At 43.7% G+C, this 12,569-nt stretch overlaps 1 pseudogene; it reads left to right on the top strand.

Moving 5' to 3' along the window:
- Window positions 1–654: 654 nt before the first annotated feature.
- Window positions 655–10,605, top strand: LOC116636447 (annotated as a pseudogene).
- The last annotated feature ends 1,964 nt before the right edge of the window (window positions 10,606–12,569 follow it).

Genomic DNA, 12,569 nt, shown 5'->3' with positions numbered 1-12,569 from the left:
CCATTTGTTCTTCTAAATCCTCTCACTTCTCTTTTTCATCCTCCTTAGGGCTTTAGGAGACTGACTTTAATGGATGGGGTCAACTGTACCCCCTGGCATTTGGGCTGGGTCAATGAGAGGCACCCCAGGAGATCAGAGGGTAAGTAGAAATCATCAGGGTCAGGATATTCATTACCTGTTCCCTCCCCCTGGGTCACCGTAGGCCGACAGTATCTCTCCAAAGGCCACAGCTCCTGTCAGGCAGCCCTTTCCTACAACTGTCTCTCTGGGTTCCTTTACCTGGGCCCTCCCTTTACCACTTCAGGCCTAGAAATGACATCATTGTTGCTAGCCCTGGGTACTGTACCATCCCTTGTTAACTTCCCTTAATAGTACCACACCTTTGTAAATAGCCCTTCATTAAACACTCCTCACCACATTCCAACTAAGACCTTGACTAACAGAATATCCTACCCAATTCTTTCTTTCAACATTCCAAGGGTGATTCCATAAGCTTTTATTTTTACAGGTGGACAGATGTGTCATCAACAAGTTTACCTTTGTACTAGTGTCAGTCGGACTCCTCTACAAGAGGAGATACAATTAGTAACATAAGCATATGGAAAATATTCAATATTTAGCCTCAATTATTATCAAAATACAGATTAAGCAACCATGATCTTTGTTTTCAGCCAGTCAGTTCCCATTATGCTGGCAAAAATATTAAAAAATGATGATATTACTAGTTCTGGTAAGGATATGGTGAGACGGGTAGACTCATACTTTGTTAACAGGTATAACCTTTGGAAACCATGTTAATTAATACAACTCTTGGAAAGCCATTCAGCAATATATTTTGAAAACCATTCACTGTTCATGGTTCAAACCCTTTGAGGCAGTAATTCTATTGCTGATAGTTCATCCAGAAGGAAATAATTTTATAAAAATTAGAGGGCTATATTAATGCTTGAGTTAATTAGATCGCTGCTTAAATAAATTTAAAAAACAACATTGGAAACTACTCAAATTCCACTGACTGGAAATTATTGAGTAAATAAAATGATAATTAAGAAAATTAAGTAACCATAAGAGGAAAGTCTTAGGGTATAATGCTAAGTTCAAAAGCATACTTCAAAATTGTAGCTATGTAAAATGATACATGCACGTGGTCAAAGACTAAAATACAACCATTAGAGTAAAAAAATACTTTTAGGATGATAGAATTGGGGTTGATTATTTCTCTTTTTCACTTATTTTTTCTGTACAACTGATATTTTAATGAGGTCAAAGGACATTTCACTAAGACAATAATATATGTAATAGAGTACATATTATGGTGATATACTACATTATATACCACTTATACCATATTGCATGGTACTACAATAAGCATTTACCTATAACATACAGTCAATGTAATCCTCATTTTATACATGAGGAAGCGGAGGCCTGAGAAGTTATGTAAACTTGCTCGAGAACACAACGTCAATAAGAAGTAGAGCTGGGAGCCAGGCCCAGTGCCCATACCACAGCACTGTCTGCTATAAGATCTGGCTGGAGGGAGAGGACCTTGAACCCTTCTAGAGGCTTTCCTTCCCTGACATTTGTAATGTAGTTCTTGACTGTTCAGCTCCTCTGGCCATCCCTACTGAATCTCAAGAGCACAAGCCTGGAAGGTAGGCATTCCTGTGGTTCTATTCTTGGCTTTCCCCCTCTTTACACTTCATCCCTGGGAACACTGAGCTATCCCCAGAGTTGTAACTACGATCTGTCTATGGATCTAGACCCCTTCATTCCCTTGTGTTGGAAACCTGCCTTTTCAGCCGGTCGGTAGGCCTTCGTATATGCTGGGCAGCTCGACCTAAGCATGTCCAAGACCTAAGCATCGTCTTAGCTCAGAATACTGCCTGGCCCCCTAACCTTTAACCTCCATTAGTGATATACCATCTCCTTTCCTAATAACCCAGGCTGAAAACCTCTTTGAATTTCTCCCTGCCCTATACTATCCTCACATTCGGTCACTTGCCAAGACATGTAGCTTCTTGCCTTACTTAGTTTATTTCATCCTTCCCACTTTTTTTACTCCTGCTGCTTCCATCCAAGTACTAGTCTCATTAACTTTCCACTGGACTATCATAATCCTCACAATTAATTTGGACTCATAAATTCCAACACTAGCTTTTGCTTCAGAATCACACACACTCACACTCACACACACACACACACACACACACACACTCCCACGCCCAGCCCACACCTACTGAATCAGAACCTCTAGAAATACAATGGAGTCTGGGAATTTTTTAATCCCCAAATGATTCCAGTATGTAGCCAAGTTGAGGAGCCCCTTGCCTCTAGTATTTTCGTCAAGTGCCCTCTTCCTCAAATTTTGATTTGAAAATCTTTCTAAAGCAGCTGCTTACATTACTCTTTTCAAAGACCTCCAATGGCCCCCCACTTCCCCTGCAGCAGCTTCCAAAGCATATACCTGCTAACAAGTAATATAAGGGGAATAGGGGGGAGAGGAACCCAGGACTGATTTTAACCAGCTCCTTTAATGCAAAACTTCTCAGCATTTAATATGCAATTATAGAGTATGAGTTCTCAAGGGAGAGTGATGTAGTATGTATAGTTCCCAAATTTATCTGACCATGGAATCCTTCTTTTATGAAACATCTCATTGCTCTAGAGTTCTAAGGAAGCCTCTGGGAAAGGCCAGTCTACAGGATAAATTCCAAACTCCTGAACCTGGCCCCAAGGCACCCTGTTAGATCCCGGGTCTGCCTTTCCAGCCTTGTCATGCACAGGCCTCAAATACCCACTCAGACTGAACTATTCACTGTTCTACCAACACTTCTCATTCTTTCTCTCTTGAGGTGGAAAGGGCTTTATTATGAGAGTCAAACAAGAGTCCACCACTCTGATTCTTGTCCTATCAATCCATGGACCCATTTCTATTTGCCAAACTAAAATGTATGTTTACACAACATAAACTAGATCTTTAACTGAGGGAAAAGGAAGTCTGGGTTCCTCATGTATGCTAAAGAACAGTATCGGTGATGCATAGGTGTACGTGTCCGTGGGCCCATTAACAGATGTGCGCACACTTAAACACCTTTTGATTATTTGGTGCAGCAGGATATGGAACTGACTTTTGTTCTTGATGTTCTCATTTACTAGAGAAGCTTGCTGGATGATTGGGAGGGGAGCCTTTTACGTAAGCATGACCAGGGGTGCACAGACAGACCCCATAAAGTTATCTTCTTCCACTAAATCTCTGCAAAGCTGAGACCATCAGACAAATACCTTCTTGCCTTTTGGGTCACAGTGGCCACTGGAAGCCACTCAAGCATTGGGAGAGGAATCTCAGAGTTTTCTTTCTTTCTTTTTTTTTGCCAAATCAAATCCTCAGGATGTTTGAAAACTGATCTTCCTTAAACCCTAAGTGGAGTGACGTCATGGGACAATTGAGCCACTCTTGTTTAGAACCAGGGCTCCTTAGGTTAAGTACCCTGCTCTAAGGAAATTCAGCAACACGTACCAGTGCTTCGGATGCCGGGAACAGAAACCTGACTGCGGCGGCTAACACACGTGGTTTAGTTCCCTGAATTGCAGGAGAGTTGCAGAGGCAGCATTGCCCGCCAAGGGTCCGCCATCCAAGCTTTCTGATACCATCAAGGACCAATTTCTCCTACCTTCCTGCTCTGCCATCCCTAGCAAGTAGCTCCTGCCCTCTTTATGGCCATGCTCCTGTAAGAAAGAAGGAGGACGAGAAAAGAACAAAAGACACAGGCCAGCTTTTTATGAGAGAAAACAGTGGCTTTTCGAAAAGCCCCTTCGATCAGGCTTTCATTTACATCCTGTTGGCCAGATGTGCATTGCATGACTACCTTAAGCAGCAAGGGAGTCTGGGGAATAGAGTTTATTAGCTGGCAAATAGTCACTCACCTCCAAATAGTTCTGCTTGCCAAGAAGGGGAGATTGGAAATTAGGTAATCCGCCAGAAGTGTTTGGCCTAGCAGAAGCACCAAGCCACCTGCACCCCCAGGCAGAGCACTTGTAGCTTCTGTACGGATGTAAGGTGAGTGTGTGAGAGCCCAGATATCTCCTCTCCCTTCCACCAGAGCACTGGTAGCTTCCATATGGACGTACCGTGAAAACCTTAAATGACATGCCTTAAATTAAAAGGTATCCAAATAAATGTTCATGCTCTATTTACCTGTCTATATTGCAATGTGCATATACACCTGGCATACCTTTGGGCATTCCATCTATATTGATAGCATTTAGCAAATCGCTTACCCAGGAATTACCCAACGTCACTGAGATCTTCTAGTTTTTAAGCATTTAAAGCCAAATGTCAGCGTATGAAATAGAAAGCATGGTGTGTCCTGAAGACGGCAGTTGTTATAAAAGCTAAAAACTGCTTTTGCCCAGAGACAAAAAGATCGGTAGGCATTTGAATGACAAGTTTTTTCGTGAACTCTGCTAATTCATGTATTTACACACAGCCTGGAAAAGGAATGAATTGTCCCTCAGCTTGCTGTTGCTGGATCCACTGTATTTTTTTGGTGGAAATTGTTCCAGAAGAGTCTAGTGTGAGTTTTCTGTGTATTAAATGACTTGAATGTAAGAACCTGAGCAAACCTCAGACGTAACTGTCCCCACAAGGCAGACACCAGAAATGTTCACAGCAAATAACTGGGACAGTGAAAAAGAGCGACTGGTTCTTTCTGTAAAGGTCCAAGAGGAATAACCATGAAAGACAGGCATTTTCCAAAGAGCTTTCTTGCAGTTTCTTGCAAGGCTTTTGGGAGCTTTCCACTCGTGTGACAGCAAAGCCAAGAGAATTGAGCTGGAGCCCTTCTCCCCCTCTGTGACTCAGGCTGAGTAGGTTTTTTCAAACAACACTTGTTAATCTTGTTAAATCTTAAGTGCCTCTTGGTTTTATGAGCTACACCGCCTTTCCCTTCCAGCCCTCACTGACCTTGCTGTCTTTTCATGGCTTGAATGTCATCCACAAAAGAAATGGACAGTTAATTCTAGGACAACACCAGACCGAAGGCTATGTGTGTGGTCTGCATCACGGGGAGAGGCCCAGGGCCAAGGGTCTATATCTGATGCCATCAAATTCATTTTCGATCTGTTAACAAACATCTTTTAGAGACTGAATTTTGGTGAGCAGCTTGTTGCATTTGTCTTTGTTTTGTTTTGTTTTTTTAAGATTTCATCCATTCATTTGACAGAGAGAGACACAGCGAGAGAGGGAACACAAGCAGGGGGAGTGGGAGAGGGAGAAGCAGGCTCTCCGCCGAGCAGGGAGCCCGACACGGGGCTCGATCCCAGGACCCCAGGATCATGACCCGAGCCGAAGGCAGAAGCCCAACGACTGAGCCACCCAGGCGCCCCTGTCTTTGTTTTTTAGAAGGGGGAAATGAATTTGTCCTAAGGGTGGTTCGGCTGAGTGGAGATGCATCACACATGGGAGTAAAAATGTGTCTAGTTGGTACAACTGTGCTGGACAGAAACCTAGTAGTATCCACAAAACTATTAGATGTGCATTCCCTATGATCCAGCAATTTCATCTCTAAATGGGCCAATGCTTAGATTTTTCACAAGAACGTATCCTGGTTTTGCTTGTGAGAATAGCATTCAATGAAGCAGTTCACTTTTTTTTTTCAAGATTTATTTATTGACTTTAGAGTGAGAGAGAGGGAGAGAGCTGGGGAGTGGAGGGGAGGAGGAAGAGAGAATCTCAAGCAGACTCCCCGCTGATCGTGGAGTCCAACTTCGGGCTCAATCTCACAACCCTGAGACCAGGACCTGAGCCGAAACCAAGACTTGGAGACTTCACCGACTGCACCACCCAGGTACCTCCAAAGCAGTTCACTTTTTGATACCAAATCGAGCTTCTTGGGAGAGACAAACATTCTAGAAGCAGAGGTAGCTTCCATGTGCAGCGTCTAAGGACTAAATATAGGCATCTCAAATTGTGAAACAGCCCACCTTTTCAGTACTACCTGGAATCGGGCTCATTTTCATTGGGTCCCCTGCACTATGCCCAGCTGAGAAGTGACTGCAGAAAGGCAGCTCAGAATCATCAAAGAGAAATGGAGGCCATGAAAATGTCAAGATCTCTCCTCTCCCTTCCACCATCACTCAACCCCTTCTGCTGGATGATGACCCTCCAGACTTCTTCCTGCGTCTGCCTTCATAAGGCCTGTCACATTTGGGGACACATTCTTCAATAAAATCCTATAGAGTTCAGGAAGAAATTATTTGTCCCCCACCCCAGATACAAACCATTTGCTCCAGGAAACAGCTGTGTTTCTTTGAAACCATGCTCGTTTTCAAGAGGATGGCAGTAGAAACACACTGTACTCCAGATACAGAAACACCTCTTTACATTCTCCCAGTTTGGTTCAGTGTCATAAAGGAGTTCAAGTATCTACTCTAAGTAAGATTGCACTTGGCATCACGAGTTTCCCCTTAGTTGTAAATTACTTTTTAACATCTACATACTTGCTTTGCTTTGTGAATTCTTTAGAGTACTGTTATGCTGCAAGCTATAGGGTAAGTTTTCTAAGACAGCTTTAGGTGTTATGAAAATGGGTAAATCTTGTTGAAATATCCCTAAGAGAATGGGACAGAGCTTGTGAGAAGGAAAAGAACCTGCTCACGTACGGGTCAGCGACGGCAATAGAGTCAGTTCAGTAGCAAGAATGACCTTTATTCAGATCCCAGGTAGAATCCTTTAATCCCTCTGGCTCAAAGAACGCATTTGGTCTGCTGGGAAGTTTACACAGCATGTTGCTGAATGTTATTCCTGATGACTATTTTTGCAAAGAGCACTTACTACCAAGTTTTGTCCCAGCCTTTCAAACCAGGATTTCACATGTAAATAAAGGTAGAGAGGGATTAAAACAAAATTTCTCTTCAGGCTCAAAGAGGGGATTTTACCAAACTCCAGCAAAAGGAATGGGAAGCCACTAAATCCTACTGGAGCTAAAAGTCTTAAGGATAATGACTGCTACTCTGTGAGCTCTTCTGGACAGAGATAGAATTGCACGTAGGGGGAGATGTGTATTCTGCGTCATCCAAAATAAAACTCCTCATCTTTGGATCTCTCCCTTACCTAAGCCTGGTCTTTAGAAATAAGAAGTCTAATTCCATAATATAGGAAATGATTTAAAAATATCTTTAAAAGAGTATGTGTGTGTATAAAGCCAAAAATGGTGATGGAAAAAATGTTCTGGATTTCCTCTTTTCTCTCCTCCTCTAAGTCCACACAGTTCACCTCTGAGGAGCAGCCCAGACCCCTGTCTCTTACCTCCTCTGCTGCCCAGACCCCTGTCTTTCACCCCCTCTGAAGGGCCCAGGGCCCACCGTGCTCACTGCTGCTGAGCCTCACTCTCCTTCCTTTACCCTCTTCCCATGTGCCACCTGCCATTCCTTCAGGCGTTCTTAGCTAAGCCCTCACTGCTGTGACTGGCAGAGCACAGGATTGGTCTTGCCCTGCATTTTAGTACCTTTCTTCTACCTACCCACTCTCTCACCCTAAACTCCGAAGGGGCCCTTCCTTCTTCCAGGCCAGCATGAGAAGCTTAGCACATGTCATCTTGTTCTGGACTTCAGCCCAGTCATTGCCCCTCAGCATCTAGTCCTGATTCTTAGATTTTTTACAGGTGAATGTAGTAGGCCACCCAAAATGATCATTCTTTTGACGTTGTTCTTAATAAATTCACTAGTACCAGGCAAGCATGCACACCACAAACACACACACACACACACACACAGAGAGAGAGAGAGAGAGAGGCAGGCTGCAGGACCTTAGAAAGAACTAATAACAAACAAAATTGCTGCTGTTACTATTTTTAGGCTATGTTCAACCCTCTCTGAAGTAACAGCTAAGACAGCATAGCTGAGCTGTTAAGAGCTCTGAATCTGGAACCACACTGCCTGGGTCGAATCTCACCTCTGCTACCTGACCTAATTTGGCAAGTTAATTAATTTCTCCGTGCCTCCGTTTTCTCATCTGTAAGATGGGAAGGATTAAAGGACTTACCTCCTAGGATTGTCTGAGGGTTAAATGAGTTAATAGTTGAATAGACACGAAGATGCACTGCCCAGATCCCCCTTCAAGGGCGAACTTGCTGCCCAGGTGCAGAAAGGAGACTGAGCAGACTCCAGCTCTCAGCAACTTCAGTGCGGCTCAGCCAGCAGACTTGCCTGAGGCCGTGCCCTTTCTAGGGGAGCCCACGTTTGGTGACTAAGTGAGGCGGGGTATAAAGGCAGGCCATTCTGGTCTGATGCAGGACGCTGCTGGGCAGCACTCGCCTCAAGCTCCCTGCCAGGCTGGCCAAGGCTTTGTTGAGCCGCATTGCAGTCTGACATTTTCCTGCTTTCTCCCCTTCTCTTCCAAGGTGTTAATTCCTAAGAAGCAGCCCAAACTCTGTCTCGACTACTGCTTCCAGAGACCACAACCTGAGATGGCATTTGTCAGGTATTTAGAGAAGTCCCTGAAGTACAGTGAACACTCTGTCAGTGCTTGTTAAATAAAATTAAATAAGGAATCTGGAAAGGCAGCACCTTCACCACTCATCCCTCTTAGAGAAGAGGTTATAATTAATGTTCAACATCAGGTTACTTTAAAGAGCCTGAGAGTCTCCCTAATCAGGATGAGGAAACAATACCGCCGGTATTAACTATTGTATTGCTATGTTTATGCTTTAGGATTTTTTTTCGCTATTATCTTTTCTGTGCTTGCTCTTACCAACTCAATTTTTTCTTGCTTACAAGGGTATTTTCTGACGTTTTAAATTTAGGTTCGGCAATTTCTCCCAATGGCTAACATGAATTTAGATATAACTGATGGCTTCTAGAATCAAGACTTCTCAGTGGTGGGAAGGACAGCTCAGTGCCGTCTTTACAACCCAAGGTGGATTGTTCTCAGGCTGTGTAACAGGAGGGAAATGAGTGGACTCTGGCCTTGGGACCCTGGCGTCCTCAACAGCTCTGAGGTTATATTTCATCTGTGGATCTGTGGTTGTGCCCAGTTTCACCTCCTTCATGAAGAAGAAAGAAAACAGCCTGCTCTTGAGGCCCTTACCCTCTGGTGTGGAAAGGCCACGCCAACTAATAAACAAGATGATTAAAGATGGAGGTTAAATACTGTGGAGAAGTTGAGGATACAGTAAAGATGCGGGCCAGGGCCTAAATTAGGGAAGGGGAGGGGACATGTAAGAATGGAAGGGTGACAGATCAGAAAAGTGCATTCCAGGCAGGAGGAACAGCAAATGAGAAGACCCTGAGCAGTAAGTGTACTTGGCTGCTGGAAGAACAGCAGGGAGGCCAGTTTTGGCTGAAGAGCAGCTGAGCAAGGGAGAGTGTGGCCCCCAGGGGAAGTTGGAGACATAGGGCTAGATCCCATAGGCCTTAAAAGCCACAGAAAGGAGTTAAGGTTTCATTCTAAATACGAGGAGAACCCACCAAGTGATCTTAAGGAGGGTTGATGTGGTACAACTTATTTTTTAAAAGACCATGCTGACCAAACACAAGCTCAACATTGAAGAAGGGAGCTGAGCTACAATTACTAAAAGATAACGGCGTCTCCTGAATTCCTGGGTGACACTCTATTTTAGCATTGTGTCATTATTTCAAAGGCTTTTAGGTGAACCTGTGGCTGTTTTATGTGCCACTAGGAGGCCACTGAGAATGAGCAGTATTATAGATTAAAACCATCACTAGACCTGAAAAAACACTCATCCTGCCCATAATCAGAAATGGTACCCATCGTCTGTCCTCACTAAGCCCATTCCTTCTTATTTCCTTTTATAGCGTATCTAGCATTGGCTTGTCTGTATAAATCATCTAGAGCCAACCCTTGGTTGTAACTTCTCTAGAATACTTGTTAGCTATATCACTTTGGCTTGAAATAGGATGATACTTTCTGGCCTGTCCCGGCTATGGCATCAGTCTGTCAACAGTGACTAAAATTAAAAAGGATGGCTTTCTTTTCGTCACTGCAGCTGCAGCCATGCTGTGCTCGGGCTTCAGAAGAGGCTTGCCTCCCGCGTACTGTGCTGTGGCAAAAAGAAGGCCTGGTTGGCCCCAGTGAGACCAATGAGATCACCCGCGCCCGTCAGCAGATCCGGAAACTGATCAAAGACGGGCTGATCATCCGGAAGCCTGTGACTGTCCGTTTCCGTGCTCGGTGCCGGAAAAACCCTTTGGCCCGCCAGAAGGGCATTGGTAAGAGAAGAGGTAACGCTGGAATGCCTGAGAAGGTATTCTGCGCCAGAGACTGACCACCGCATGTCTCCCAGCCTGTACCTGAAAGTGAAGGGTTACGTGTTCATAAACAAGCGGATTCTCGTGGAACACATCCACACGCTGAAGGCAGACAAGGCTTGCCAGAAGCTTCCAGCTGACCAGGCTGAGGCCCGCAGATCAAAGACCAAGGAAGCACACAAGGGCTGTGAAGAGTGGCTCCAGGCCAAGAAAGAGGAAATCATTAAGACTCTGTCCAAGGAGGAAGAGACCAAGAAATAAAACTCCCTCTCTTTCGTCTGTACCTAGTGGCTTTGGCAATAACACAGATCAGTTATTCACTAAAACAAACCTTTATCTGCCAAAAAGGGAAGGGGAGAGAGAGAGATGAGTATTGGCCTCCTGAAAGACAGGGACTTCTGCCTTCCAAAGAAGGACCGAATGTAAACAGGATGTGTTTGTTTTTAATTTTCTTTCAGGCTGAGAACATACTCACTAAAGATGGGTGGAGGAAGAATCTGCCCAGGAGAGCCCAGAGCTAGTAGAAGGAGTAGGGAGGAATCTAAAAGACCAGGAAGGAAGTGGACCAACCTGTCCAGGGGAGAAGCTGGGATTACCAGGGAAATGAGCTATTTTGCATCATTAAGTGCAACCGATGTGTGAGGTGGGCAGGATTGGCCAGGAATCCAGTTGTATGAGGGCAGATTCCAAATTAGTGTTAAGGGGGACTTGGCTTAACAGAGAAAGCTTCAAAGGATATAAATTTAATACTTGTGTCTCTGCCTCACTCATTTCAAAAACACCCAAACAAGCAAACAAACAAAAAACAAACCCAACTTTTTTTTAAAGCATGAGTTTCCTCTCTTCTCTTGATGGAGTTTTCCCTTGGTTCCTCTCCCCAATTTACTTGTGTTTATTCTTGGTAATTAAAATGAGGATTGGCTTTTAAGATAAGTTGAAAATTTCCCTCTGTCCCCATTCAACCCAGCCTTGAGACACACACACACACACACACACACACACACACACACACACAGGCACGCTCACCAGCAATCTTGAAAAGTCATGCCTAGGCCAAGCCCTACTGAATTTATAGAGTTCCAACTTATTCTTAGGTGTAGGAGCGACACTAACCAACTCAGGCCAAGGTTGTGAATGAATGAAATGTGAGGAGTTTAATCAGTGTAGACTGCCAATGTGAACTTCTTCTGCTATGTAAAACGTTTTCTTCAACTCGTCATTTAATCTTTCTCTGTGAGATAAATTAATCATTTAAACAATTCAGACCTAAAATAAACATGTAGCAGATAATCTAAATTTAGATAGAAAATGTGTTATCTGATTGGAAGTGGAATGTAACCAGTCTCTGGATTCAAAACATTTTATTTCTATTTTCTGGGCTATATCACCATGTTGGCGGGGAGCTCTTAGACCCATTCTGAATATTTTCAGATGGAAGAGGCAGTGTGCAGGGAAGGAATCTACAATCTGAGGAGACCAGAGATACCCTTAAGAAAGTCATATGGACACTGATATGAGGAATTCTTAATCTCAGGAAACAAACTGAGGGTTGCTGGAGTGGTGGGGGGTGGGAGGGATGGGGTGGCTGAGTGATAGACATTGGGGGAGGGTATGTGCTATGGTGAGCACTGTGAATTGTGTAAGGCTGTTGAATCACAGACCTGTACCTCTGAAACAAATAATACATTATATGTTAAAAAAAAGAAGAAGAAGAAGATTGCAGGAGGGGAAGAATGAAGGGGGGGAAATTGGAGGGGGAGACGAACCATGAGAGACTATGGACTCTGAGAAACAAACTGAGGGTTCTAGAGGGGAGGGGCGTGGGGTGATGGGTTAGCCTGGTGATGGGTATTAAAGAGGGCACATTCTGCATGGAGCACTGGGTGTTATAGGCAAACAATGAATCATGGAACACTACATCAAAAACTAATGATGTAATGTATGGTGATTAACATAACATAATAATAAAAAGAAAAAAGAAAGTCATATCGAAGAAGAAGGCAAGTATTTTAAGTGCAAGCATGTGTATGGTTGTTTTTCTTCTTCTCCTTCTTCTCCTTCTTCTCCTTCTTCTCCTTCTCCTTCTCCTTCTTCTTCTTTGGAAAGTAAAAAATTATCATAATGATGACCAAAACAGAGCCCAGCTCCATAAAGAATAATAAATAAATAATAAACGAATGAATAAATAAATGAAATCTGTTTTCTCTGAATCTCTTTGATTGGTCAAATTTGGATGCCAAGTTTAAATTTCCAGGTCTCTCCTGGCTGGTGGTCTGCTGAGAAGCTGCGCTCTGTTAATC

Source organism: Phoca vitulina, unplaced genomic scaffold (genome assembly GCF_004348235.1).
Source record: "Phoca vitulina isolate PV1807 unplaced genomic scaffold, GSC_HSeal_1.0 scaffold12, whole genome shotgun sequence".
Taxonomy (NCBI): Eukaryota; Metazoa; Chordata; class Mammalia; order Carnivora; family Phocidae; genus Phoca; species Phoca vitulina.
Note: the sequence above shows the minus strand (reverse complement) of the source record. Positions and strands in the feature narration are given on the sequence as shown.